The following is a 27,841-nucleotide window of genomic DNA, read 5'->3' on the forward strand; positions in this document are numbered from 1 at the left end:
TTCTTTTGTGCTTCAACTGTCTCTGTTCCCTCAATAAACTATTTTCAATTTTAACCAGACTTTGTGATTTTCCTGTACAACACTACTTGGTGTCAGATACATGAAATTTCAAAGACATCTTGGCTTCTATAACCCTGGGGACCTTGACGACATGGGCCTCACCAGCAGAGCCTTTTGGCTTACCACATTCCCAGATGCCCAGAAGTAGTCTAAAGTCTTTGAAACCCAAGCTCCATCTTCATTGTATAGAGCTCTTTGACTTTCATTGAGGATCTGACTTTACTTTTATCTTTGGTTCACTCTCTGAACGTTCTGATGAGTTCACTGCCAAATTCAGCTTGATGAGGTTGTTCCTACGATATCCCCAGGTCTACAGTCTACTCTAGGGAGATCAAGGTTCCAGCCTATTAAGTTTGAGCTCACTTTCTATTTTCTAGTGCACTTTCAAGTTACAGCAAGCATTCAAGTTCCAGCGCACATTCAGTTTTTCGTTTTTGTCTTTGCTCTTTTCCCACTTACAAGTTCAGGTTAAAGTTTGTTTGACCTAGGTCTGGTGCACCTTAGAGATCATTCCTTGCATTCTGGCACTGTGGAGTTTGCTTTAAGGGGTGAGAGACCTAAAGTAACGCTCCTCACACCTGGGTGCAAAATTTGGCATTGTGGAGGTTACCTTAAGGGGTTAGAGAGACTGAAAGTAAGGCTTCTCACAATTGCTTTTTGTTTTTCTGTGCACACATTTGTTATTTTACAAATGTTTCAGTTAGTTTTCAGGTTAGCTGACTTCACGGACAGATAAACTATGTAGTTTTTCTGTTTCGTTTTAACTTGCTTCTAGTCTAAAAAATTGTGTCTGAATTTCTGTCTTGTATCAAAAGCTACAGCTAACAATTACTATATTTTTCATAAAACTGTTTTCACCTGCCTTATAATCTTTTTTTTTTTTTTTTGGCAGCTACTCTAAGAAACATTAAGATAAATTAGTCTGCTTGAAAAGTGCACTGACCACTTCTGTATTACACCAGGCAACTGGGCTGAACTCGTACTACTTGCATTTGAAAAGGTGGAGGTGTAGCTCCACAAATGACTGAGGACTTTGCCAGCTTTACCTAAATCTTCTAACCTTCAGAAATGAAAAAATTATACATCTCAGGATGCAGCACTGGAGGTATTCACTCATCTATGTCAAAAAATTTGAAAAACAGCTTCCTGGCCAACAGGCTGGAAAAGATCCATATTAGTGCCCATTCCAAAGAAAGGTGATCCAACAGAATGTGAGAATTATCGAACAATACCATTAACATCACATACAAGTAAAATTTTGCTGAAGATCATGCAAAAGTGGCTGCAGCAGTACAACAGGGAACTGCCGGAAGTTCAAACAGAAATCAGAAGAGGATACGCAATGAGGGATATCATTGCTGATGTCAGTCAGGAGGATCTTGGCTGAAAGCAGAGATTACCAGAAAGATGTTCATCTGTGTCTTATTGACTATGCAAAGGTATTCGACCGTGTGGATCACAACAAATTAGGGATAACACTGTGAAGAATGGGAATTCCAGTGCTCATGTGGAACCTCTACAGACCAAGAGGCAGTCATTCGAATAGACAAAGGAGATACTGCATGGTTTAAAGTCAGGAATGGTGTGCGTCAGGGTTGTATCCTCTCTCCATACTTATTCAATCTGTATGCTGCGCAAATAATCCAAGAAGCTGGACTATACGAAGAACGCAGCATCAGGATTGGAAGAAGACTCATTAACAACCTGCAATATGCACATGACACAACCTTGCTTGCTGAAAGTGAAGAGGACTTGTAGCACTTACTGATGAAGATCAAAGACTACAGCCTTCAGTATGGATTGCACCTCAACATAAAGAAAACAAAAATCCTCACAACTGGACCAGTAAGCAATATCATGATAAACAGAGAAAAGACTGAAGTTATAAAGGATTTCATTTTACTTGGATCCACAAACATCACCCACGGAAGCTGCAGTAAAAAAATCAAATGACGTATTTCATTGGGCCAGACTGCTGCAGAAGACCTTTTTAAAGTGCTAAACAGCAACGATGTCACTTTGAGGACTAAGGTGCACCTGACCCAAGCCATGGTATTTTCAATCACCTCATAAGCATGCAAAATCTAGACAATGAATAAGGAAAACCAAAGAAGAATTGATGCCTTTGAATTATGTCACTGGCAAAGAATACTGAATATACTATGGACTGCCAGAAGAATGAACAAGTGTGTCCTGAAAGAAATTCAGCCAGAGTGCTCCTTGAAGTGAGGATGATGAGACTTTGTCTCACATTCTTTGGACATGTTATCAGGAGGGACAGTCCCTAGGGAAGGATATCATGCTTGGTAAAGTAGAAGGGTCAGCAAAAAAGAGGAAGACCCTCAATAAGATGAACTGAAACAGTGGCTACAACAATGGGCCCAAGCATAACAACAATTGTGGGATGGCACAAAGCCAGGTAGTGTTTCATTCTGTTATATAGGGTTGCTATGAGTCAGAACTGACTCGATATAGCACCTAACAACACCACCTAAATCTTCTAACTTTCAGAAATGAAAAAATTACATGTCTCAGACTTTAGATACCATTACACAAGTGACTATAATTTTTATAACACCTGACATCAAGACAAAGAAAACTTTTGAGTCTGAAGTAACCATTATTGAGACCCTTGCCCAGGTCTGACCACAGATAAGTCCCTTCAAAAACCCAATAAGCTCCTTTTAAACTCATGATGTAATATATTAATGTACACCTTTGTAAACTTTTGCCTCCAAGCACTGACAAAAATTGCTGCAATCAAGGTCACTGTTTTTAGCAGCACATAGAAACTATAACATAGGCTATAGGAAAAAGCCTGGCCATTCAATCTGGCCACTAATGACCCTCAAACTAACATACAAAGCAGGCCTCTATGAGGATAAGACATCCAGCTAAAAATCAGTTCTGCTCCTGATAAGTTTTTGTTATTCATGTAGTCACCAAAAGACCCCAAAAGGCCCCTTCCTAACCAAATAAAAACCTTTTTTTAACAAAAGAAATAAAAATTTACATAGCGATACCGAATGTTTAGATAAGCTTTATCTCAACAGTAACTTACTGTAACTTACTGATATTAAATTGGGTTGGTGGATGTTTGTTACAATTTCAATTAAAGTTTATAGGATCTTTTTATGCCACAGGGGAAAAAAAAATATTCATTTTCATAAGAAATTTAAAAGGTTTATAAACAGAAATTTTATTTGGTATGGTTAAAGTTCTTACTCACGGTATTTAAAAATTTAATAAGTTGATTTGTAAGAATTTTTAAGAACTTTAATATTAAATAACATATAAGCTAAGAATTGGGTTTCTCACTGATAACAAAATTTTCTTTAAAACTAAAGAATTTTTTTTTTAATATGCTCTGCCTCAAAATCAAAGGTTCAATAGAATAAATTCCTAAATCAAAAACCAAGCCACATGGCTGTGGAAAAACTACAATTTTTACCTGTAAGATCTTTAAATAACTCAAATGTTGTTTCTCGATACCCTGTATTAAACTCCTGACAACTTTTGAAACTTCAAAAAAAGCCACAAAAGATTTGTTTCATAAAGAAAAAAGTGCTAAAGAGGTTTATTTAATAACATGTCAAATCAAGAGAAATGCCAAATTTTCTTTAGGTTAAAGTTTTATGCACTAACGTTTCCCTTATATTTTTTGCCTGATATTAGAAAGTAAGCTCATTCTATTATACTTTTATTATCCTTTCAAATTACTAACTTGGTCACAACTTTATTTCTGTTAAAAGCTAGCCTCATCGTGGAACAGAACTCAAATTCATGTAAAAAGACCAGACTTAATGATCCGAGACTGGAGGAACCCTAAGCCATGGCCCCCAGATGCTCTTTTAACCCAGAACTAAAACCACGCCCAAAGACAACTCTTAAGACAAAAATTAGACTAGAATATAAAACATAAAATAATACGCATGAACAGTGTGCTTCTTAGTCCAAGAAAATACACAAGACCAAAAGGGGGACTCCTGTCCAGAGGCAGGATGGGAAGGCAGGAGCTGGTTGGATGGACATCCAACCCGAGGTGTGGGGGGGGGTGTGCTGTCATATTGTGGGGACTGCAACTAGTGTCACATGACAGTATATATATAAAATTTTGTATGAGAGATTAACTTGAGCTGTAAACTTTCACTGAAAGTGCAATTTAAAAAAAATTATTGAGCAAAAAAAAAAATCTAGCATCATCAAAGACAATTGTTTCACCTAAGGAGTTTTTATGATTCTTCATATACTCTGATTCTCTTTTAAAATGAGGTTAATCATTAGGTTTAGAGGTATTTTCATCTAAAGTTTTTATTTTACGTTATTTAACTTTGCAGTACTTTTGTAGTTAGTTACCATCAAGTCTCTTCATTTTAAAAATTATTATTATAAGCTACCATCCAAAACTTGTTGCAGCCATGTTGATTCCAACTCATAGTGACCCTATAGGACAAAGTAGAACTGCTACATAGGGTTTCCAAGGAGCGGCTTGTGGATTCGAACTGCCAACCTTTCGGTTAGCAGCCAAGCTCTTAACCACTGCGCCACCAGGGCTCCACATAGCCATTTTTAAATTTGCCATTCACAGATAAGTTTTACCTTCCTGATTCACTGAAAACAACAAAAATGGACTATATCAGACTCATAAAAAGGACTATAGTATTTTGAATATAAATACAATTGGACTGAATCAAGTTTTTTAGAACTCTTTTGTAGAAATTGAGGGAGTTTTTCAAGTTGATGCTGATCCAGAGTAACATGACACCAAAATTGGCTACCTAAAACTAAGTAAACTAAAAAGATTACTATAAGATTTATATAAGAGCATCACTAATATACAATGTTCTATTCTCTAGATATGAAAAATCATTTTTCCTCTCTTCCTTCTTCCCTTTTTTATGTATGAATAAGCTATTTCAGGAACTAATAACACTGCACTAGTTATGGAATATCCTATGAATTAAAAAATGTTATGGCTCATGTCAAAGTTCTAACTAAAATATATTCAGAAATGCCACAGATTCCAAGAAATACATACTAGAAATAACTATGGCGAGAGAAGCAGTTCTTCAAAATCAAATAGCCCTCCCTTATATTACTTATACCAACTCTAATATTGTTAAATATTGTCAATTTTTAATTCAATACTCTAAGGAACATTTTCACAGGTGGAAAGAATCTCTGATGACCAAAAACCAAAATTCCAAAATCTGCCTGATATAATTCCAGGGGACCATATATATTAGAAAAAAAATTCAGCTAAAAGAGTCAGTGGGGCCTTGTTGGACAGGACAGTATGCAGTTCTCCTTATTCATCCTTATACCACTAAATTACAGAGAGTTAAGACGTAAATACGCCTCTCTATATTAAAGAAGACTGCGGCCCCTACTTAAACTGTCCAGCCAACTAAAGGATTCCCACTAAAATTCATCCATCCCAGTAGACTGAAGGAAACAACTGCAACTGAAGCAAAAGGTTCCACCCAAGATCATGGAACAAGACTTCATACAAGCAGCTAAGATTTTTGGACTATTCTTTATAAGCTTTACTTCCCTATTTATCTAATTATCCTTTACCAACTTAGTATTCTCTCCTAGTAAAATATGCTGAATAAAGATCCCTGAAATAGTTATTCATTATTTAATGCTTAAAACTTTTAAAGTGGCACTGTTCCATCAGCTGGGATTTACAGACTGGTAATTTGCCAACTGTTACCTTCTGATTTACATCCACTACTTTCTTTCCCATGTATATACAGGTTATTAAAGTCCTTGAGCTTCTATTCCTATTGGCTTAGGTGATCCTTACAGAATTACATTTAGATTGCCTTATCCCTATATCAGGAAATTACCTTCCATGGTGTTAATTATTTATGTTCCCACTAGATGTCTGGTGGTGTAGTCGTTAAGAGTTCAGCTGCTAACCGAAAGGTCAGCAGTTCAAATCCACCAGGCACTCCTCGGAAACCCTATGGGACAGTTCTACTCTGTCCTATAGGGTCGCTATGAGTCAGAATCGACTCAACAGCAACAAGTTTTTTTTACGAGATGTTGTTATCCCTGCCTAACACTTAGAGCCTTTAAAGCTGCCTCATTGTATAAGTTAACATTTATAGATTAGTAATTTTTAACTAATTGTTTTCATGCTAGAATTATGAGCAGGATAAAAAGGAGGGAATAATAGGCAGAATAAAATTAGGGTCTTCTTCCCATTTTTCTTCAAATTTTTCAAAGTCCAATTTCTTAAGAAAGATAAATCAAGTGAAGTTGAGCCTAGCAAAACTTAGTCCAACCCTTCTTGATCTTTCCTGTTTTCTATCAACTTTTGGAAGTTCAAGGACTTGTTCTAATAGTAGTTGGAGTATTTATATTGCATAAATGTTTATGGTATTACTTGCTTTTTATATTTTATAATGATCCTTGTTATTTTGTTTATCCCATATGGTTGTGCTGAAGCTAAAGAGGTGAATCCTGAAATCATATGCAGAAACCAAGATTATAGTGGGCAATACCACTTTGTTAAACAATACCCTGAAGAAGCCCAATTATATTGTAGTTGGTGTAAAAATTAATTTAAGACACTGAATAGAACTGTTAAACATTACGATAACCCATGTTCACAAAACTACACCTGTCAGGAATTAAACTTGGAAACGCTATGAACTTATAATAGTATCTACGTAGAAACCTAGCTGGTAAATGCAAATTTATCTAACCCTCGTTTCTCTGATTTTAAACAGGCCCTGTGTGCCCCCTGTGGTTATTATTCCTTTGTGGAGGTTCATTATAGATGACCCCTAACCTAAAGATTTTCCTTATGCATAGGCCACAACATGCTTAGATAGTTTGGAGAATAAAAGGTCAATGTATGATAAGAACCTTGGGAGTTCCTCTAGATATTTACACCCGTAATAAAAGTCTACATTGGACCAGTTACTTAAAATTTCATTTCTTTAGCCCAACATAGCCCAACACTTACCAGCAATCCTATTGCTGACTGCCCCAGATAGGACTGGTCCATTTTGTAATCAACCATTCCTTGGTTTGGTACAATACAATTAAAACTGTCTTTTCGTAACCTGTCAGCTCAAAGAGCTGTCGATATTACAGATGGAATGGCAGCACAAAAATACCTTAATTCACTGGCTAACATGGTACTTAATAATCAAACAGCTTTAGATCTTTTACTAGCCCAGCAAAAAGGGGCTTGCACCATTGCTAACATCTTCTATTGCTCTTGGATTAGCACCACTGGAAAAGTTAAAAAAGATATTGCTAAGATTCACCAAAACACTGTTTGGTTACATTCTATGCCCCCTATAACTTTACCATCCTTCTTTAGTATCTTCAGTTGTCTACCTAATAGTGCAAGTTCCTGGTTACAATCTCTGTTGCGAACCAGGTTGATTATATTAACAACAACAACAAAAAAAACCTGTTGCCATCAAGTTGATTCCAACTCATAGTGACCCTATAGGACAGAGTAGAACTGGTCCATAGGGTTTCCAAGGAGCAGCTGGTAGATTTGAACTGCCAACATTTTGGCTAGCAGCCATAGCACACCATAGCTCTTAACCACTGCACCACCAGGGCCCCATATAATAATCCTTATTTCTGGAGTTATAAAATATGCTATAAGATATGCATCTACTATGAAAACCAAGAAACCAAACCCACTCCATTGAGTCGATTCCGACTCATAGTGACCCTATAGGATCAAGTAGAACTGCCCTGTAGAGTTTCCAAGGAGTGCCTGGCAGATTCAAACTGCCGACCTTTTGGTTAGCAGCCATAGCACTTAACCACTGTGCCACCAGGGCTTCCAACCACTACTATAGGAACTGAAAATTCCACTTCATCTCATGGTCAGAGAATTATGTATATCAACAATGTATTTGAGAACCCAAACTAAAGAAGCTTCATGACTTAGTCATTTGAAAGTAGGTGAGGCTGTTTCTCCAATCTGGCTACATCCTATCCATTCCCCACACCAAAGTCACTGAAGATGGCTGCTCAGCAATAGCATGGTGAAGAAAACTGAAGCTGTCCTACTGCCAGAAAAGGCTTGCAGAAGATGAGTTACTCCTTTGTGGGCAACATAAGACCAGCTCAGCCTTAAGATGAGAACTCCCCCATAAAAAAAAAACCCGTAACAAGGTAAAAATACATAGTGGTGTCTCGCCACTTCTATCATGTAATGTCAAGCAGCCGTTAAGGACAATTTAAAGTCAAGCCCATGCAGAAGAGAGTATGCCCGCAACCGTGATCAACAGATGTTCTTCAAAATCTTTTATCAAAAGGAGAGAATGATAAGAATCAAAACAAAGACATTTGACCTTTTTGTAAAATGACTGGACTAACACTAAGAGCTCAATGTAATCTTTCCCCCAAACTCTACCTTTGTTGTGTAGGAACTAACTCCTACTATTTTAAGGAAATAAGTTTATTTGCAGCCAGGCTAAAGAATGTGAATACATCATGGAAACTTATTTGTTCCCTTATGAAAACTATTTGTTCCCAATAGCCTTTGCGACTGACACTCTGAGCAAGGTAACTTTTAACAGACCACTCTTGAAAATTTCGTATCACTGCTTTGTAACCAACATGAAGCTCCCCCCACCCCATGTCTTTCAATTATGTCTTTTAGCCAATCAATATGTTCATGTAACTAATAATGTCAAAGATTATGCTTTACTTTGTCTCACCTTTAACTGACCTAAACCCCTGTAAAGCAATCAGAATATTGTGTTTTGTACTTCCTCTTCCAGCCCTATAACCATGTGCCCCCAATTGTTCCCCTATGGATTCATCTGTTCTTTTTGCTGGGACTCCACGTTTCCGCATTGCAATGTTCTTTTGTGCTGCGGCTGACTCTATTCCCTCAATAAAACTCTTTACTTTCAATTTTAACCAGACTTCGTGATTTTGTGCTACGACAATAATAAACAAACAGTATAACAGCCCCAAAATAGCAGAGAAGAATTAAATTCTCTGCAAGTTCAGGCAATCTCTAATTATTCAAACTGCCCTAGACTAGACAGGAGATCAGCCTGGATAAGATGAAGCTATAATCCCCACGCTTCTAATATTGCTTTTTTTAAATCAGAGGGTGAAAAGTGGAGGACTATCGACTAAACTCAGCCCAACAATGTGTTCCATTTAAAATAACACTCACTGTGCTATTTTAGGGAAACCCTGGTGGCGTAGAGGTTAAGAGCTATAGCTGCTAACCAAAAGGTTGGCAGTTTGAATCCACCAGGTGCTCCTCGGAAACCCTATGGGGCAGTTCTACTCTGTTCTACAGAACCACTATTAGTCAGAATCGACTCGATGGCAACAGGTTTGTTTGTTTGTTTTGGTTTGTGCTGTTTTAATTTTTTTATTTGAAAAGAAGGAAGACTTCACATGAAAATTCTGATTTCCAGCTTCTCTTGAAAATACTGAGGACAAATATTCCCATAACAACCCAGATGTAAAGAGTAGCTACGCTATAGTCAGGCAGGTAGTCTCCTATTTGCTTCAGTCTCCACAGAGTCTGCTTCACTCACTGTGTTACCTGACTGACCCCACTTGGCAGTTGAATTTGAAGCCCTATTTTGGACAAAGAATCAAAACAAAGGAAGTTTATCAGTCCCACTGTTCAGCTGAAAAAGAACAGTTCAGTTGGAGAGAATTAATTAATTAGGGTTAAATGACCAAGAGATATGCTTTCCTACACAGGCCAAAAGAAAAATCAGGTAAAACAGAATAGGAATAATAATGATCTCGATACAGCTTTAGTATTAGTTCTGCCTATAGACTATAAAACCAGAACGAGATACTGTTACTGAGCAAGACAGCTTGATTTTAAGCAAACTACTTTGAATGTTTTCCGGTTATTGTGTATATAAGAAACTAAATTCAGAATAATAGTGTAGTACACTCAATAAATTGACCCCAATTCTTCATTCCTCCCTATATGCACTATCCTCCCACCATAGGTGGTGTAACCGTAACTCTGGGCTTAGCTATATGACTTGCTCTTGGTCAATAGGATTTTAGCTGACATGGCACAAGCAGAGGCTTGAGATGGGACTTACACTGGAACTTGGTCCTCTGCAGCTCTTCTATCACCAAAAGGATATGTCCAGGTTAGACTACTAGAAGGTGAGGGACACGTTATTACCCCAGTGACTTCCAGCTTAGATCAGCAGATCAACCCTCTGATCCTAGACAAGTGATTCTAGCCATAAACAGCTTAGCTAACCCATTTTGCAAACAGTAAGCATTTATTGCTGTCTACCTCCAAAATTTAAGGTTGTCTGTTATACAGAAAAAGCTAACTGATACATATAATTTACTAATAAATCATTTGACTTGGTTCAAAAAGCAGTTCATTTCCTGAACTTTTCTCCCAAACCTACTATCCTTGAGAGAACAACCGGGTTTCAGACTGCAAAGACATATGGGAGTCTTTCAATGGTGAAAGGAAAAAAAAAATCCTTCTCTTTAACAAAAGAACCATAGAACACACCAGCTATTCTACCGCTTCCATCGTTCACTAATATCATTAGTGCTCTCTGGTATGCCTTCCCCTGTGTACTATTGCCACCTATTTAAATTCTACTTAATCTTCAAGGCAGAGTTCAAATAATACATTCTCATCTCAGTGAGGCCTTCCATCTCCAGCAAGAAGTGTATTTCCTCCCTCTGCATTCTTATATCTATATAACAAGGCTTTTATTAAGCACATTCATGAAATGTTTATTTGTGCCACTGAATTTTATTTTTAAGTTCCTCAAATATGTCATGCTCATCTCACCTTCAGGCCTATGCTGGACTCACTGCCTGGAATACTCTTTTCAATCCTTTTACCTTGGCTAACTTCTACTTTTGCTTCAAGTCTTGTTCCAGAGGAAATTTCCCTAGAAAGCCTGCCTTCACTGCTCTACCCCAATTCTGGGCCAAGTGCCCTTTAGCTGTATGTCCACGGTGAATAGCACCTCATCACAGCCCATAGATTGGTAACTGGCTATTTACTTGTCTGTCTCCCACTAGACTCTAAAATCCCATCAGAGATTAGTTTTTTGTTTGTTTGTTCATGGTTGTATCTCAGCACCTAGCATACTGCCTGGCATGTATTTTAAATGAATTTACAATTAAATTTTCCTTATTACCCCTTATGATTAATCCAGAGACAAATTTCAAAGGACAGGGTTTTGCAAATAGCAAGCAAGTACAAATTAAATAATTGTTGGATGAAGTAATTCTTGTGGCAAATGGCCTACGTTAATTATCTTAAGTCTTCAAACAATATGGATTAGGCTTCAAAATAGCATAAATATGAATACTCAATAATGTCTATTATAGAGGGAACAAAGATAAACATTTCAAATTCATTTGAATAAATGTGTTAAAACGTTATTATAACTGAAACATCCTAGGAGGTTGACTTGAGTTATTGGGAACCATTTTAATTTATCATAGTCATTTGCAGTTACTCGCATTCCTCAATTACTATTTATCTGCAATATAAAGCTCTAAACTCCGAATTAGCTAGGCTCTTTATCATCTGGGTCCAGACACTACTGTTTCATTGTACCAATCACTGCTCCTAGGCAAACTCATTTCTGCCATTTTAAAGCCTTCACTCTCCACCATCAAAATTTTTCCTTCTTCCTACTATCTATAAAATTACTGTCTTCATCTTTTAAAATAAAATTCATAGTTCACTTTTCCACAACACCTCTGTTCATTCAGACAAGCCTGGTTCACGTTTAGCTTTAATTCACTCATCTATGAGCTCATTCATTCATGAGAACCCATCCATTCATTCATGAGCACCTGCTCCATGGCAAACCCTATGCTAGTTATCTGCCAGCACAGAGATTTAACATGTTTGTCAGCTAAATGGATTCACGTACCCACAAATACTCCCATCTCCCAAACACGCCAAGCACCAGCATTATACAGATCTATAAAAAAAAAAAAATTTTTTTTTTTTTGAGGTTTATATGAATTTCAGAGAGGTGTGCATATCTGAGCAAGGTGTGATAACCATTTTCAGGCCATTCATAGTTATTGACAATAGGACATCAGAAACTAGGCTAACAGACTAAAGGACAACTCAGGAAAATACGTGCACTGTATGGGAATCGGGATTAATTAGCTCTTTAAAAAACATAAGAAAAAGAACCGTAGTGGAAACAATAGAACATGAGGAGAAAAAGGTGCGAAGACTATTTAAACAGGCAATTCAAAGAATACAAATAGCCCTAAAACATGTATAAACTTACTTTGTTTCACTAATCTAGAAACTGCAAATTAAAATAATAAAATGGAATTCTTCTCTATCTGTTTTGATAAGCCAGAAAGAAGAAAGAAAAAAAAAAGTTATCATGCCCAGTGTTGGCAAGGGAACAAGTAGTATTAACTAGAATAGCTTTTCTGGAAAACCACCTGGCAATGCAAGAAAAAGTAAGTAATATGCATATGCTTTTTTTTTTTTGACCCAGAAATTCTATTACTAAGAATATTACCTCAGGAAAACAGAAGGACAAGTTTGTAAAAGGTATGTGTGAGAACATTCAATTGAGAATTATTCCTAGTAGCTTAAAAAAAAAGAAGAAACAACACATCCACTGATAAAGGATTCATTACATGACTCTTAGTTCATCCACTCACTACAATACTATGTAGCAGTTAAAGGGCCAAGGTAGAATTTTATGTACTAACATATAACAAAACATTTTTACAAGAAGAAAGTACGTTATATAATAATGTGAATACAGTAAAACCATTTCACATTAGAATCAACCCAGTGACATTATTACATGGATAACTGTGAATCTACTGAATCTACTCTAGATTATTTTTATATTATTCCCAAATGTGTCCAGACACTGCAGTTGAGAACTTTTGGACTAGAGCATCCTATCAGCTCTCTGTCACCCTCTTTTGCTCAAAAAAGTCTTTAATCCTAAGGATTTTGTAAAGCATAGATCTTGAACATCGTGTTACTGCAAGGCTCCGATGCAAGATGTTTAAGTGCCTTTTTTCAAATTGCAACATTAAAATGCTAAAAAGTTCCTATAATTTTAAATAAATGTTGCAAAATTTGGTATTTAACACTGCACCCCTGATTCCAAAGATGATTCACATTGAATATGTTCATTATAAAGTATGGACCATTGTATTTTTTTTAAAAGTAACTAATATAATAGAACCTTTGAACATATAAAGAAATGAATTACGGTGTTATAGATTGAACTGTATCCCCCCAAAAGTTATACTGAAGTCCTAACCCCTGTACTTATCTATATGACCCACTGGAAATAGGGGATTTCTTTTGTCATGTTAATGAGGTCATATAGTAGCTGGCTGAGTCTTAAACCTAAACCCCTCTGAGTGTTATAAAAAGAGCTGAATAGTCACAGGTACACACAAGGAAAAGAAGACATAGGCCATGTGAGCAAATTTTGTACAAGAAGATATTCACACTGATCAGAGGATATGTAATTCACAATCAAAATTAAAGTCTGAGAGAAAAATCTTCTTTTGGAGAAAACTTGAAACAAAATATTTTGAAATTCTTTCTACTCTGTACACATGGGATAGTCATGAATCAGAATTGACTCGGTGGCAACTAAAAACAACCACCAACAACAAGGAAGGACCCTCCCCTTGAGCCGATGACTTGATGTCGACTCTAGCTTTCAACACTGTGAGACAATAAATTCTTGTTCTTTGAAGCCACCCACTTGTGGTATTTGTGTTACGGCAATACTAGCAAGCTAGTACAAAAAATAAGCTTTTCATTATATAGTATACAGAATCTAAAAATGCTGATTGTAAATCAAATTCTATTTAGACAGCAATCTTAAACAGTGGAGTCTCTTTGTAGTGGAAAGCACTGGGGTTTGAAGTCAGAAAACTTGAGGGTAAAGACTTCTCTTTGGGTTCCAGGGTCCTGAGCAAATAGAACAACCTATCTGAGACTCAAATCCCTTATCTTTAAAATAAAAATGATCATAATAACAAGATTATATAGAATACATGTAAAAGGTGCTTAATACAGTGGCTGTGACAAAACAGGTCCTCAAATACCTGTCTAATATAACAGTTGCTTCACTGTTGCTTCTGTTAAGGTTTTCAATGTCTCTCAATCTACCTATTTTGTTCATCTAAGTTTTTGTAACATTGCATGCACGATCATCCTGTTTTTATTTTACCTATTAGAAAAGGGTTTCTTGCCCCCAAAAGTCTATCTGTTGATGCTTTTTCACTATAAATATGAAGAAGTCTGTTATCTCAGAAACTCAGAGAAGGCATACTTACAAAGCACACGCCCCCAAAACTCTGAGTCGCTCTTCTCTTAGCTCAGTGCTTTTCTCCTTAGGCACATATATCTGCCTCCTATCATTTCCTTCTGAGGTTCAGGGCAAAAGGCCTAATCCGTAGATGTGATGATCTTTGATTGCTTCTACACTTGCCCCAAACCACCTACAGATAAATGAAATAAGGGAATAAACCACACCTGCAACTTTAAATCTTAAAAAATAATCAAATTAGCTTTTACCCTCACTATGCACAGTTGATGGCTATCAGAGAACACAGAAAACACCTCTGGGGTCATCCAAAAGCTCAACTGACCTCATAGGAATCCTTCACATCCAAGTGCCCCACTCAACATACCCCTCACTGGTGAATTTCTGCTCACATCTCATGCTATGGATTGAATTGTGTCAGAGAAGCGAGCAAAGAGCCATGGGGGACATCATACTACCAAGAAAGAAGAGCCAGGAGAATAAAGCATCCTTTGGACCCAGGGTCCCCGTGGTGAGAAGCTCCTCGACCTGGGAAGATTGGTGACAAGGACCCTTCCCCAATGCCAACAGAGAGAGAGAGAGAGAGCCTTCCCCTGGAGCTGGTACCCTGAATTTGGACTTCTAGCCTCCTAGACTATGAGAGAAAGATTTTCCCTTTGTTAACACCATCCACTTGTGGTATTTCTGTTACAGTAGCACTAGATATTCACCTCGGGCTTACCAGGTCACTCTGTGGTGTGAACTGTTGCCCAAATCTGGCCAAAAGTACTGTCTCTGAGTATGTCTATCAATTGGTAAATTAAATAAAATTAATATGCCACTTCTGACTTTGAATTTTTAATGGCCCAGTTGTATTTCTAAGCCAATAATGAACTACACGCTAGCAACTCTAAAAGAAACATTTTATCAGACACCCAGTTCTTGCCACACTTAGTATTACAATCAAACAAATAAAAATAAGATGCCTTTCATTTCAGGAAAGAGCTGTGGAGAGAAATATGTTTAATTCTAGGTGACTTTTTTCAAAGCAATCTGTAAGAATCCACGTAAAGCCATCCAGAGAACTACTAGTTGCCCACATAAAAAGTAAATCTTGGGATAAGTCAATAAACCATTTCAAGAAAAGAGGTAACCTGAGAAAGTTAATCCAAATAAACAAAATAAACCATTGAGAGACAATTCAAAGTGATCCAAGTTACACAATGGCAGAGAGGTAAAATGGCAGAGTCATGCCGAGGGGACACAGTTATGGCACATATTTCACTCTTCTAACAAAGCAGCAACCTTCACCCCATGAATTCACCCAATGATAGGAGCCATCAAAAACTAAACCCATTGCCATCGCATTGATTAAGACTCGTAGTGACTCTACAGGGTTTCCAGGAGCCGCTGGTGAATTCAGACTGTCAACCTCTCGGACATCAGCCAAGCCCTCAATCACTGTGCAACCGGGGCTCCAAAAGAGCCATAGGCAAAACCAAATTTCTCTGTGCCAATGTAAAAGTGTCAAAGTTTTAAACTTCTGTCTGCACTGTCCAATATGGCGGTCACTAGTTTCTTTTACGGCATATGGCTATCAAGCCCTTGAAATCTGGCTGGTCCAAATAGAGATGTGCTGTAGTGTAAAACACCAGATTTTGAAGATTTAGTACCACTTTGAAAAAAAAAAAAGGGCAAAATGTCCAATTAATAAGTTTAAACTGATTACATGTTGAGATGAAAATATTCTTATATATTGGGCTAAATAAACTATTAAACATTATTTTCACCTGTTTTGATTTTTTTTTAATGTGGCTACTAGAAATTTTAAAATTTTGTGCGTGGCTCACATTATATTTCTATTCAACGACACTGTTCTGCTTAATTAATAAAAATAAATATCAAGTACTGAGCACCTCCAATGTGCCAGGCACTGTACTAGACACATTATATACTCCTTGGAATAATGCTGCGAGGTATAACCGTCCCATTTTACAGATGAAAGGCGGAAGTGACTAGCTCCACCAAACCAATAAAGGATGCGGCTGGGATTCAATGGCAAATATCCCTGCAATATTATCTAAATAAGGGACGACTAATACCTAACGTGGGGGCAACTCTAGTACCGGCATAGGAAAGATAGGTCACTGATATAAAGTCTCCGAGGGCAGCAAACTTCTGGGACTACGAGACAGGTACAAAAACATCAAGTTATACCCCGGGCCAGCCGAGCAAACATCACATCGTTCTCTGAAGGACAAACAGTCCGAGACCAATCTCCTTGACAGCTCAAGCTTCACAGATGCTAGCGGCAGGGCAAGCTGCTCCCAAAGGAAGACCACGTAGCCCAAATTCCCTGCATAACTTGGTTGGGACCTGACTGCCACACTCGTGGCAAGACACAACGGCTTGGGGATACCAAGCACGTTGTCTCTCCCTAACTTCGGCACACAGCCTACTCACTCACGCCCCACCCCAGATCTCCGCGAAGCTTTGGTATCCCACTTCCAGGAGGAAGGGAAGTGGGGCCCGAAACGTCGGTAGTAAGATAGGGAAGTGAAGAGAAAGGGCAAAGGGGCAGTAGGGACAGGTACCTGAGACAAAACAGGACTCCAAGTCCTTAATGCCGGATCATCGCCGAGACCCCACTCGGCTCCCACGGCTACCAGTGACCCAGAAGGTGCAACTGACCAGACGCTGCGGCGCAACTGATTCTGCTCTCCCCAGACTCGCAGCTATGGCAACTTGAACTAGCCGCCCAGCAGCCGCGACTGGACAGGACCCCGCCGATGCCGCTTGGCCCTGTGGGAGTTGTAGTCCATCCCGCCTTCAAAAGCAAGAAGTAACCAAGAGGAAGAGGCTGTAAAGAAAACTGCAATTCCCAGAAAACAACGTGCCTGCCCTTCGGGTGACTTTCCCGGAAGGAGCGGCAGTAGCTGGCATCTGAGTCCCTGGGCCGCGCCCTCTTCGTCCGGTCTTTATTTTTCTTAAAGGGCCAGTACATTCATGTGTAAGACAAACTCAGTGTCCGGACACAAAGTGAGTAAGAGAGCTGCCTTGGCCCTGACCGTAATTTAATCAGAAAAATCTAAAATATTCACTTTAAAAAAATAAGGAAATCCAAAGTAGTTGTAATGCTAACATATTGGGAACCAGCCCAAACCAAACCTGTTGCCATCGAGTCAATTCCGACTCATAGCAATCCTATAGGACAGAGTAGAACAGCCCCATAGGACTTCCAACGAGCGGTTGGTGGATTCGAACTGCCAACCTTTTAGTTCGAGGCCGAGTTCTTCACCACTATGCCGCCAGGGACCCATATCGGGAACAGGGAGGAGTAATTGCCAGCAGTGAAATGTTAAAATCTACTTAATACCAGGGCCTAAGGCCTTGTTCCAAAGGCTCACAAATTCTTAGAATTAAAAGGGAACAGAGAAAGATTATCTAGTCAAAATGGATAGAGGTAAGCAAAACTGGACAGCCCCAGAGGGAATAAGTCTGAGAGAATGGGTTCTGACGACTTCAAATTCCTGGTCCCAACTTCTGTTATTCCCACAGAAACTTCCTATTTGTGTGTTACGTGGTACACTGGAGGCAGTTATCCGTAGTTAAATGCACGCAGTCTGAACCCAGACCACTTGGTTCAGATCTGAGCTGTAATACCCATCAGTTATGAGACTTTCGGAGCACTGATGGCGCAGTGGTCAAGAGCTCGGCTGCTAACCAAAGGTTGGCAGTTTGAATCTACCAGCCACTCATTGGAAACTCTGTGGGGCAGTTCTACTCTGTCCTGTAGGGTGTTATGAGTCAGAATAGACTCTATGGCCACAGGACGGGGTTTATAAGACCTTCAGCAAGTTACATAACCACTCTGTGCCTTCAGTTCTTCCTCCACCAAATGTGGATGATAAGAATAATACCTAACATGTAGGAGATAAAATAAATTAATGTGTGTGAAGCACTTAGCGCTGTGCCTACCCAGTAGTAAGAACTTCATATATGTGAACTGCTATATTCTGTGATATTCTAAAATGTTTGGTGCATTAACATTGAGACTTCATTCTTTGGTTCTAGAGCAAAGAATATACCTTGCTGCTTTGTAATGATTTCCCTTTCAAAGCTTAAGATAAATTTTGTTAATTAAAATCCAAAGAGCCTTGACTAAGATTATGTTGGCGAAGCTGTGGCCTTGGTCGTGACTGACCAGCTTGTGAGACCCGAGGTACTAAATTCACATCTAGTGTCTTGAACAAGTTTCATCAGACACCGTAGCTAACATTAAACACCTACATGAGATAATCCATAATGAGTTTCTGGAATGGGGTAGTCGAAAATAATTGACATAATCATCATAACCCAACTCATCTAGAGTGGCTAAGGGGAGGGAAAACAGTATGTAAGATGTTGTTGGGTGGTAAAGCGAGGCAGTGCTATTTGAAATAGAAGAGGCAGAAGCTGTATTTCAGTGATACCTTGCAAAATCATCCTACTATGAAACAATGTCAGGTGACTGATTATTTCCATGTAACAGGAAGACATATTTGAAATACTAATCAGAATTTTCCTCTCCCCTTGGCTCTCTTTTGTGGCCTCAGAGAAGGCTACTGCAGAAAGCAGGGAGAGGAGGCAAAGTAGAAGAAGTAGTCATTTCCTGGTTTTTGAGCATTGAACATACAGATTCTCAGAGAGTACTGGCTCTAGAATTTGTGGAGTTCAGTACAAAATGAAAATGTGAGGCCCTTGTTCAAAACTGATTAAGAATTTCAAAATGGGAACAGGAGGGTATTAAATTAAATATGGTGTCCCTCTGACTGTAGGCCATTTCACAGGTTGAGAACTCATGAAGCCACCCTGCTCTCAGAAAGGAGTCATGCTATAAGCAAAGGATTTGGCAAAAAATATCATAAGCCAGAGCAGTACTTCAGAAGAAAAGGGCTTCCTGACCAGCAATATGGTAAGAAACACATAAGAAAGAGGGACTAGGATGGGGGGCAGGGACAGACTTGAAGGAGTTAAATCCTAAAGTAGGTAAGTCCACGTCCACCAAGTGCCTAACCTCCACTTAAGCAATCACTACTCATGACCTGAGCCCAGTTGCCCTACCCATTCACATCAGGGGAGAATATCCCTTCAAAAGCAGCCAATATTTAGCCTGGTGACTGCCAAGCGCCAGTAACAACCACCTGTACCATTACTTTGCTTGGTTCCATCTAGCCATCGAAGATGATCAAGCTTCTCTGTAATATCCCAGGACACTCATAAGTCCTTAGAAGTAAGATTGAGCACCAAGGAACCAAGTGAGGTGCTAGGGGGACAGTAAAAGGGAAATTCCCCACATCTTGATTTTTTGAGGCCGAATGGAACCACTCAAAATTCCCTCTGACACAAGATATGGTAAAAGCCACTCTCCTATACCATTGTGAAACAATCAGAAATGGTGTGACTCTTTGTGCATCAATTTTCAAGCTAACTGAAAGCCTAAGAAGAGTCAAAACAAAAGACAAGATGTTACAAAGATGGTATTGCCCACTGCAAATTCAGGAAGGGAGGATTACCCAGCAAGCAAGGTAAGTATGGACTTACTTGTGCTTACCTGTTAATCTGTAGTAAACAATTTTACACAAAACCTATGTGAAATTATTCACTACAGAAGAGTAAGTAAGCACAAGTATTGTTCTTGTTAGGTGCCATCTAGTTGGTTCCGACTGATAGCAACCCTATGTACAAAAGAACAAAACAATACCCAGTCCTTTGCCATCCTCGCAATCATTGTTATGCTTGAGCACATTGTTGCAACTACTGTGTCAGTCCATCTAGCAGAGAATCTTCCTCTTTTTCAGTGACCCTCTGCTTTACCAAGCATGATGTCCTTCCGCACGGACTGGTCCCTCCTAATAACACGTCCAAAGTACATGAGACAAAGTCTTGCCATCCTTGCTTCTAATAAGCATTCCAGCTGTACTTGTTCCATGACAAACTTCTTTGTTCTCCTGGCAGTTCATGATATATTTAATATTCATCACCAACACCATAATTCAAAGGCATCAATTCATCTTCAGTCTTCCTTATTGTTCAGCTTTCACATGCATATGAGGCAATTGAAAACACCAGGGCTTGGGTCAGTCCTTAAAGTGACATCTTTGTTTTTAACAGGTCAAAGAGGTCTTTTGCAGCAGACTTGCCCAACGCAATGCATCTTTTGATCTCTTCACTGCTGCTTCCATGGGCATTGATCGTGGATCCAGGTAAAATGAAATCCTTGATAACTTTAATCTTTTCTATGTTTATCGTGATGTTGCTTATTGGTCCTTTGTGAGGATTTTTGTTTTCTTTAGGTTGAGGTGCAATCCATACTGAAGGCTGTGGTCTTTGATCTTCGTCAGTAAGTGCTTGAAGTCCTCTTCACTTTCAGCAAGAAAGGTTGTGTCATCTGCATATCACAGGTTGTTAATGAGTCATTCTCCAGTCCTAATGCCCCATTCTTCTTCATATAGTCCAGCTTCTCAGATTATTTGCTCAGCATACAGATTGAATAGATAAGGTAAAAGGATACAACCCTGACACACACCTTTCCTGCCTTTGAACTATGCAGTATCTCCTTGTTCTCTTTGAATGACTGCCTCTTGGTCTAAGTACAAGACACAAGCACAAGTAAGTGTTCTGGAATTTCCATTCTTCACAATGTTATCCGTAATTTGTTATGATCCACATAGTCGAATGCCTTTGCATAGTCAATAAAACACAGGTAAACATCTTTCTGGTATTCTCTACTTTCAGCCAGGACTCATCTGATACCACCAGTGATATTCCTTGTTCCACACCCTCTTCTAAATCTGGCTTAAATTTCTGGCAATTCCCTTTTGATATACTGCTGCAGCCGCTTTTGAATGATATTCAGCAAAATTTTACTTGTGTGTGATATTAATGATATCATTTGATAATTTCAGCATTCTATTGGATCACCTTTCTTTGGAATGGGTACAAAAATGGATCTCCTCCAGTTGGTTGGCCAGGTAGCTGTCTTCCAAATTTCTTGGCATAGACAAGTGAGCACTTCCAGTGCTGCATACCTTTGTTGAAACATCTCAGCTGGTATTCCGTCAGTTTCTGGAGCCTTGTTTTTTGCTAGTGCTTTCAGTGTAGTTTGAACCTCTTCCTTCAGTACCATCGGTTCTGGATCATATGCTACCTCCTGAAATGGTTGAAAGTCGATTAATTCTTTTTTGTACAGTGATTCTGTGTATTCCTTCCATCTTCTTTTGATAGTTCCTGCATCATTTAGTATTTTTCCTGTTGAATTGCAACTCAGGACTTGAATTTTTTCTTCAGTTCTTTAAGCTTGAGAAATCCTGAGCTTGTTCTCTTCCCTTTTGGTTTTCTAGCTCCAGTTCTTTGTACATGTCATTATGATACTTTGTCTTCTGTAGCTGCCCTTTGAAATCTTCTATTCAGCTCTTTCACTTCATCGTTTCTTCTTTTTGCATTAGTACTCAGCGTTCAAGAAAAAGTTTCAGAGTCTCTTCTGACATCCATAATGGTCTTTTCTTTCTTTCCTGTCTTTTTAATTACCTCTTGCTTTCTTCATGTATGATGTCCTTGATGCCATTCTACAACTAGTCTGGTCTTTAGTCATTAGCGTTCAGTGTGTCAAATCTATTCTTAAGATGCTTTCTAAATTTAGGTGGGATATACTCAAGGTCATAGACTCATAGCGACCCTATAGGACAGAGTAGAACTGCCCCATAGAGTTTCCAAGGAGTGCCTGGCAGATTCAAACTGCCAACCCTTTGGTTAGCAGCCATAGTACTTAACCACTACGCCACCAGGGTTTCCATAGGGTCGCTATGAGTCAGAATCGACTCAATGGCACTGGGTTTGGTTTTTTTGAGGGGGGTATACTCAAGGTGGAAACCCTGGTGGTGTACTGGTTAAGTGCTATGGCTGTTAACCAAGAGTTCAGCAGTTCTAATCCACCAGGCGATCCTTGAAAACTCTATAGTGCAGTTCTTCTCTGTCCTATAGTGTCACTATGAGTCGGAATCGACTCGACGGCAGTGGGCTTTGTTTGGGTTTTTTGGTATACTCAAGGTCATACTTTCGCTCTCATGGACTTGTTCTACTTTTCCTCAACTTGAACTTGCATATGTGGAATTGGTGGTCTGTTCCACAGTTGGCCCCTGGCCTTGTTCTGACTGATAACATTGAGCTTTTTCATCATCTCTTTCCACAAATGTAGTTGATTTGATTCTTATGTATTCCATCTGGGAAGGTCCACGTGTATAGTCACCATTTATGTTGTTGAAAAAAGGTATTTGTAATGAATAGTTTGTTGGTCTTGCAAAATTCTATCATACAACCTCTGGCAGTGTTTCTATCACCAACTCCATATTTTCCTATTACCAATCCTTTCCTTTCCAATCATCAGTAATTATCAATGCATCCTGATTGCATGCTTGATCAATTTCAGACTGCAGAAGTTGGTAAAATCTTCGATTTTCTCATCTTATGCCTACTGCTTGGTGGGTAAATTTGAATAATAATTGTCTTAACTGGTCTTCCTTTCAGGTGTATGGATATTATCCTTTCACTAACAGCTTCGGAATAGATCTTGAAGTGTTCTTTTAGACACCATTCCTCTTCAATTTGTCATTCCTGGCATAGTAGACCATATGATTACCTGATTCAAAATGGTCAATACCAGTCCATTTCAGATCACTATGGCCTAGGATATCAATCTTCAAGCATTCCATTTCATTTTAACAACTTCCAATTTTCCTTGATTCATACTTTATATGTTCCACATTCTGATTATTAATGGATGTTTGCAGCTATTTCTTCTCATTTTGAGTCATGCCACATCAGCAAATGAAGGTTCCTAAAGCTTGACTCCATCTACATCATTAAGTTCAACTCTACTTTGAAGAGGCAGCTCTTCCCCAGTCGTATTTTGAGTGCCTTCCAACCTGACAATCAGACAATGTTCCAGTGCTACTCATAGGGTTTTTACTGCCTAATTTTTTTCAGAAATAGACTGCCAGGCCCTTCTTACTAGTCTGTCTTAGTCTGGAAGCTCAGCTGAAACCTGTCCACCAAGGGTGATCCTGCTGGTATTTGAGTACTACTGGTGGCATATCTTTTAGCATCACAGCGACACTCAAGCCCCCACAGTACGACAAAATGACAGAAGTGTGGACGGAGCACAAGCAAACACATGCTTACCTTACTTACTGGGTAAACTGTCTCTGTTAGGGATTGTAACTTTGAATAAAACCAAAACCAAATCCACTGCCGTCGAGTCAATTCTGACTCATAGCGACCCTATAGAACAGAGTAGAACTGCTCCACAGAGTTTCCAAGGAGCACCTGGTGGATTCAAACTGCTGAAATCTTGGTTAGCAGTGGTAGCTCTTAACCACTACACCACCAGGGTTTCCGTAACTTTGAATAGAGGCTTTGATTTTGTAAGAAGGAGCTGTGGGCTTGGGAGAGAGACAAAGTGCCAGCCATACCTAGAAGCAGAATATTTGATGTGGTGAAAAAAGTGAAATTGTTCACTACAGATAATTTGGTCAGCATGCTAAACACCGTGCCTACCTTGCCTATTGAATAATCTGCCCCTGCCTTCAGGCATTCATTGTGTAGAAGCTCTGTTGATCACATACTGTTCTTTTCAGCAACACACCTACTATTTATAGGTAGTTAGCACTCAATTGACTTGATAGCACCTAAGAACAACATCACTGTCAAGTGCATAACAAAGATAAAATGCAGTAATTCATATGCATTTATGTCAGAATAAGCAACTACTAGTGCACAAAAGCAAAATTATAGAACATTTTATTGTAGCTAAGTAATATAGCCAATATCCACTTTAATGGATACCATATGAAAAAGAGATGAAAGAAACAGGAGAATTCATACAAGAATTCATACCTAAACACCACTTTCTGATATTTGGATCATGCTAACGGTTATTCTACGTGAATGAAAATGTAATAGTCTAGAGCCATTATCATTTATTTGTTACATTTAAATGGATTTTTTTTGGGTGTGTTTAATGGATCTGAGTGCAAACACTTTCAGCTTTACTTAAACTGATTCATCTTCACATCTCATGAGTTTTTTTTGTTTTTTTTTTTTTGCCCCAGTTTAAAAGTTATGCTAAGGGGGAAAAAGTTGTTATATTGATTATCATAGCAATTTGTGGAGCGGGCTATTAGAATATGGTTATACTAAAGTCTGGAGCCCTGGTGGCACAGTGGTTAAGAGCTCAGCTGCTAACCAAAAGGTCGGCAGTTCAAATCCACTAGCTGCTCCCTGGAAATGCTATGGTACATTTCTACTCTGTCCTATAATGTTGCTATGAGTTGGAATCAACTTGACAGCAATGGCATTTTTTATCCTAAAGTTAGGTTTTAATTTACTAAACTGAAACCTGTAGGCATAGGAGAGTTTACCTACATTATTCAGACTCAACAGCAACGGGTTTTGGTTTTTTTTTTTTTTTAATGATTTCCATTAAGCCAATTTCATGCTCTCTAAATCTAGATTAAAATGTTAAATATTTCAACATAGCACTTCTGCTTTCAGCCAAGGTGCAGTAACATCTTGAGCCTGAATTTACCCTCCCAGTAGAATCAAACAAACAAACAAAAATCTAAAAAACAATTTTTTCAAGACTGTGGACATCTGCCCCTTCCTGACAGCAAGAGAGACATCGGCTTGCTACTGCTCCAATTCTGCCCCACTCCCAACGGCCAGTGTACCCACCACCATATTCTTTTGTTGTTGTTGTTTTTATTTTTGTTTGATTGTTGGTTTCTTCTATCTCCCCTCTTTCCTTTCTCCTGCCCACCTAGCCCTGGGTGCCACCCAAGCTGCTTCTCAACAGGCTGAGCCACATCACTTAGCTAGAAAGCTAAGCACCAACACATGGTCTCACTGGGTCTGCCCCACCCTTACCTGCTGAATCCTACTGCACTGCCATTTTATTTACTTTCTTTCTTTTTATTATTCTTCTACTTCATTTTTTTGCCTTTTTTTTTCTTTTTGCCTTTGTTCCTCTTTCTGGTTTTACCCATCCACTTAGATGTGCACGTCACAGCCTCTCCTTTCCCTCCTGCTTATCTGCACCATGCACCAAGTGCCATGCCCCTGAGCAGTAGTGACACGGTCCCCAGACCCTGCCTGCAGTGCCCCACAGCCCTGCCCCATAGCCTCCAGTTCATACTGCAAACTACCCATCCCCACTTCTCCACCCCCGATGGACCTGCCCTGCTGCACTATAGCTGAGCAACCGGCCCTATCCACTTGGACAAGGTGGTGAGAAGAATCATGCCCACAGGTGAGTAAGCAACAAAACACACCAATCTCACCTGCCCAGAAATAACCAAATAAAACAAAGAAGCAGGACAAAACAATCAAATTTGCAATCCATAAATGAAGAAAAAAATTCCTGAATGTCCCAGAGACAGCAGTCAATATCAAAATATATAAAAAACAGGACAGGATGGCGCCAGAAACCAACCAAAATAAAACACCAGATGAATTTCTGCTAGAAGAAGAGGCACCGTAACTAGCTGACAGGGAATTCAGAACTCTAACATTCAGGGCTCTGCAACAGATGAAGGAAAATGCAGACAAAGATAAGGGAAAACATAGACAAAACAAAGGAAGAATTCAGGAAAATAATACAGGAATAAAATGTCAAAATAAATAAACAAGTAGAAATCATACAAAAACAGCAGTTAGAAATCCAAGAGATAAACAACAACGATTTCAGAAATGGACACTGTAAAAGAAGGTTTTAGCAGCAAATTTGAAACAATGGAAGACAGAATAGCAAAATTGAAGACAAATCCTTGGATAACACTTTGAGGAAAAATCAGAGAAAAGAACAAAGAAAAATTAAGAAACCCTGAGAACAACGTGGGATACAATCAAAAGCAAAATTTGCATGTGATCAGAGGTCCAGAACAGGGGGAGAAAATGGAAAACACAGAGAGGATCATTGAAGAACTGCTGACAGAAAAAGTCCGTAACATCGTGAAAGATGAAAAGCTGACTATCCAAGAAGCCCAACGAGCGCCATATAGGGTAGATCCCAAAAGAAAAACACCAAGACATATCATAATCACACTCCCTAAAACCAAAGACGAAGAAAGAATTCTGAAAGCAGCTTGAGAAAAGTGAAAAGCCACATACAGAGGGAAAACAATAATACTAAGCTCTGATTACTCAGCAGAAACCACGCAGGCAAGGGTGCAATGGAATGACATACATAAAATCTTGAAAGAAAATAACTACCAATCAAGAATAATATCCCAAAACCAAACCAAACCCACTGCCATCGAGTCAATTCTGACTCATAGCAACCCTATAGGACAGAGTAGAACTGCCCCATAGAGTTTCCAAGGAGCACCTGGAGGATATGAACTGCTGACCTTTTGGTTAGCAGCCATAGCACTTAACCACTAGGCCACCAGGTTTTCCCAAGAATAATATCCTGCAAAATTCTCACTCAAGTATGATGGCAAAATTAGGACATTTCCAGATAAACAGAAATTAAGCGAACACTTAAAAACCAAGCCAAACTTATGAGAATTATTAAAGGGAGTCCTTCATTTAGTGAACCAACAACATCAGACAACAACCTCAATCTAGCATATAAGACAGCATCAGCCAGATACCAACCTAGATAATGAACTCCCAAGGATAAAGCAAAACTAAAAAAGAAAAAAAAATGGAACCAGAGACATCAATCTGTAAATGACAACAATGTCACAACAATAAAAGAGGGAATAAATGGCATAGACATAGAATTTGCAAATAAGGAGCAAGTCAAGGCATTATCAAATAATGAAAGGCTGGTTTAAATTTAGGAAGATAGGAGAAAATGTCAAGGTAACCATGAAGAAAGTTAACAAACCCACTCATCAAAATAAAGAAGAAAAACATAAAAGTCTCAGTAAACACAAAATCTACAAAAAGAAATGAAAAAAATACACAAACAAAAAGGAATTCAGCACAGAAGGGTAAGAGGGACAAAGAAAACATCAGCACCACAAAAAAGCACTACAAAATGATAGCAATAAACTCATGCCTGTCAATAATCACACCGAATGTAAATGGCTTAAATGCACCCACAAAGGGACAGAGAGTGACAGAATGGATTTAAAAAAAAAAAAAAAGGACCCATAAACATGTTTTCTACAACAGATATGCTTTAGAAACAAAAACAAATTTATTAAAACTCAAAGGATGGAAAAAATATATATCAAGCAAACAGCTACCAAAAAAGAGCAAGAGTGGCAATACTAATCACAGACAAAATAGACTTTAAAACAAAATCCACCATGAAAAACAAAGAAGGGCATTATAAAATGATTAAAGGGACAATCCACCATGAGGACATAACCACGATAAATATCCGTGCACCCAATGACAGGGCTCCAAAATACATAAACTCTAACAGTACTGAAAAGAGAAACTGATAG

General features: G+C 38.7%; 1 protein-coding gene across 23 annotated transcripts in view; it reads right to left on the reverse strand.

Annotated features, from left to right (window-relative positions):
• Positions 1-17,152, reverse strand: part of CEP128 (centrosomal protein 128) — a 554,311-nt gene extending 537,159 nt beyond the window's left edge. For 5 of the 23 annotated variants that reach the window (XR_010323198.1, XM_003408566.4, XM_064292823.1 and 2 more), the window contains exon 1: positions 16,940-17,137. The gene's annotated coding sequence lies outside the window, so the exon portion shown is untranslated. Of the gene's footprint in view, positions 1-14,376; positions 14,542-16,939 lie in introns of all 23 variants that reach the window. The other 18 variants (XM_023546450.2, XM_064292820.1, XM_023546444.2 and 15 more) reach the window with 8 other exon arrangements.
• Between the last annotated feature and the right edge of the window lie 10,689 nt (positions 17,153-27,841).

The sequence above is a fragment of the Loxodonta africana genome, chromosome 10 (genome assembly GCF_030014295.1).
Source record: "Loxodonta africana isolate mLoxAfr1 chromosome 10, mLoxAfr1.hap2, whole genome shotgun sequence".
NCBI classification, from domain to species: Eukaryota; Metazoa; Chordata; class Mammalia; order Proboscidea; family Elephantidae; genus Loxodonta; species Loxodonta africana.